This window comes from Mus caroli, unplaced genomic scaffold (assembly GCF_900094665.2).
Source record: "Mus caroli unplaced genomic scaffold, CAROLI_EIJ_v1.1 scaffold_15383_1, whole genome shotgun sequence".
Classification (NCBI taxonomy): Eukaryota; Metazoa; Chordata; class Mammalia; order Rodentia; family Muridae; genus Mus; species Mus caroli.
The window spans coordinates 27450-30895 of NW_018390386.1; the positions used below are offsets into that span (position 1 = coordinate 27450).

Below are 3446 nucleotides of genomic sequence, written 5' to 3' on the forward strand. Positions count from 1 at the left end.
AATGCTCTCTCAATAAACGTGTTGCAGAAGGATCCTATTGTGGTGTCTTTATTGCTGGCGAGTCAGGCATCTCACAAGATATCATGTATTGCCATCTAAATACTAACATGTAAAGAAGAACCAAGTAAGAAATCTCATGAATTGGACTTATAGCCTAGATGTGTTGAGATTAGAATCACAGGTCATTCCATATATTTAAGAAGGTAGAGATTATATCACATTAAATTTCATTTTTGAAATCTTATGCTGATAAAAAATCCATACATTCCTTACAGTTGATGATCCTGATCCAAGTTCCAATATATTGTATATACTATGTGTATTTTATACAAAAACATATGTAATTATTACAAATAGTAAAAATGACCATTATATAGTTTAGTGTAGCATACACAAGTTTATTTAGTAGTTATGGAATTGTACCCCACAGACATATTAACACTTGCATAATCAAATAAGATCAGTGCTCATCTGTATCATTGCCATATGAATTAACTACCTGTAGTTCCCCAGGATGCATTTAATCATCTTATGTATGGTGTTCTTCACAAGAAAAAAAAATGGTTAATTTTAGAATTCCATTGACATTCAAATAGCATATTTCTTTATATATTCTAGGAACTTGTCATGATAATTGCGAAATAACTTTGATGGAGAATATTTCAGAGGTCACTGAATTTATTCTTGTGGGGATAACAGATGCCCCAGAGCTTCAGATCCCTTTATTTATTATCTTCACTCTCATTTATTTGATTGCACTGTTTGGAAATCTTGGGATGATCATGTTGATTCTGCTGGACTCCAGACTCCACACTCCCATGTACTTTTTCCTCTGTAACCTCTCCCTGGTGGACTGTGTTTATGCCTCAGCTGTCATTCCCAAAGTGATGGAAGGGTTTCTCACAGGAAATAAGATAATATCCTACAATGCATGTGCTGCCCAGATGTTCTTCTTTGTAGCCTTTATTGCTATTGAAAGTTTGATCCTTGCCTCAATGGCCTATGACCGCCATGCAGCAGTGTGCAAACCCCTGCACTACACTACCATTATGACAAGTACCACCTGCATTTTAATTGTCACTTGCTGCTACATGTGTGGGATTTTACAATCCTCTATTCATGTTGCTCTTGCATTTTGTCTTTCCTTCTGTAATTCCAACGTGATTAATCACTTTTTCTGTGACATTCCCCCACTGCTGGACATCTCTTGTTCTGATACCTACAAAAATGAGATTACAGTCCTTATCTTGGGTACTTGTGATGGTATTTTAACTCTCTTCGTTATCTTAAACACTTACCTGCTTATTTTCATTGCTATCCTGAGAATGCGATCAGCTGAAGCACAGAGGAAGGCATTCTCTACCTGTGCATCTCATCTCATCACTGTATCCATCTTCTTTGGTCAACCTTGTTCATGTATTTACAGCCCAGTTCTAATCATTCCATGGACACAGACAAAATTGCATCTGTGTTTTACACTATGGTCATTCCTATGCTGAACCCTGTAGTATACAGTTTAAGGAACAAGGAGGTAAAAAAATGCATTTAAGAAAGTTGTTGGAAAATTAATGACATCACTTCAGTTAGTCAATTAATTCCAAAGTATTTTTAAAGCATATGAAACACTGGGTCTTTAGTTTTGATGAATAGTTTATTTGTAAATATTATTTATCTATGATTTAATTCAACTGTTACTTAATGAAGGAGAACTGTGTACTCATGCATGAGAATATGATAAATTTATTGTAAATTTTAATTGTATCTTTCTAGAAATATGATGTCAATTTAATATTTAAATTAAGATTATAATGGTTTGAGTTCACATACAACATTACTTCATTTTTTTGTTAAATCTGCTTTGTATGTCAATTTAATATGTGCATGATAACTGTTATACTTTCAATTACTTTATTATTATCATTAATAGTTATCATCATTTCTTTTTTATAGATAAAGTTACCTAAATTTTCCTCTGCATTCTTTGCTCCAAATCATAGTATATACTTCTGCTTGCTCCCTTGTAATTTATTGCCTCAGTTTTCATTAATTGTTGAAGTTCAATAAATATGATATGAATCAACTTTTTTCAAACATTAATACTAAAAAGAATTATGGAGAGATTTTTTGAAAATGATTTTTTTTTTCAACTGGATGGTTTTAGCTCCCTTTTCAAAGATCAGTGACCATAGGTGTGTAGGTTCATTTCTGGGTCTTCAATTGTATTCCATTTATCTACCTTTATGTTGCTGTACCAGTACCATGCAGTTTTTATCACAATTGCTCTGTAGTACAGCTTGAGGTCAGGCATGGTGATTCCCCCAGAGGTTCTTTTATTGTTGAAAAAGTTTTTGCTATCCTAGGTTTTTTTTTTTTTTTTTTGTTATTCCAGATGAATTTGCAAATAACATTACTTCATATAGTTTGGTGATAAAAAGGTCTTGAATCATGAGGTTAAAATAATTTCAGTGTTGGAATTTCCATAATAAGTGGAAGCATATTTTCTTACTCTAACTAGTAGTGAATTCCAGAGATGAGTACAGACTACAACCACCAAAAATTAATCTACATGATAAGTAGTATACATAATGAATTCTATAATGTTAAGTAACAGGATAAGTACTCTCTGATCATTTAAGTTGTATTTTACATCAGCAACAGACATCTTGGTTCCGGGTCCCTGCTGAGTGTATTCTGCACAGAGGTTAGGGATCCGACCGGCCCGAGAACACTTTGCCTGTACATTGGCAGCAGACATCTTGGTTCTGGAACCCTGCCTGGTGTATTCTGCACAGGCCCCAGACTTCCAGCCACCTTCCGGCCAGAGGAAAGGGGTCTGAGTAGAGAGGGAGTGCTTAGCCTGAGCATTGGCAGCAGACATCCTGGTTCCGGGACCCCGCCAATGTATTCTGCACAGGTGAGAGTAAGGAATACAGAAGCTAAAAGCTTCTGAGATGGGGGAGCCACATAGCTTCTAAGGCAACCCCCTTTTCAGGCCCCAGACAGCTGGCCACTTTTCTGGCCAGTGGTTAGGGATCCGACCGGTCCAGGAACGCTTTGCCTGTGCATCCGCAGCAGACATCTTGGTTCCGGGACCCACCAAGTGTATTCTGCACAGGCCCCTGACATCCAGCCACCTTCCAGCCAGTGGAAAGGGGTCTGAGCGGGGAGGGAGCACTTTGCCTGAGCTTCAGCAAGAGACATCTTGGTTCCAGGACCCCCCCCCTCCCAGTATTCTGCACAGCCCCAGAGATTTCCAGATGGCGAAAGGCAAACACAAGAATCCTACTAACAAAAATCAAGACCACTCACCATCATCAAAACGCAGCACTCCCACCCCACCTAGTCCTGGGCACCCCAACACAACCGAAAAGATAGACCCAGATTTAAAAGCATATCTCATGATGATGATAGAGGACATCAAGAAGGACTTTAATAACTCACTTAAA

At 37.5% G+C, this 3446-nt stretch overlaps 1 pseudogene; it reads left to right on the forward strand.

The window, feature by feature from the left end:
• Nucleotides 1-650: 650 nt before the first annotated feature.
• On the forward strand, nucleotides 651-1595 carry LOC110288625 (annotated as a pseudogene).
• The last annotated feature ends 1851 nt before the right edge of the window (nucleotides 1596-3446 follow it).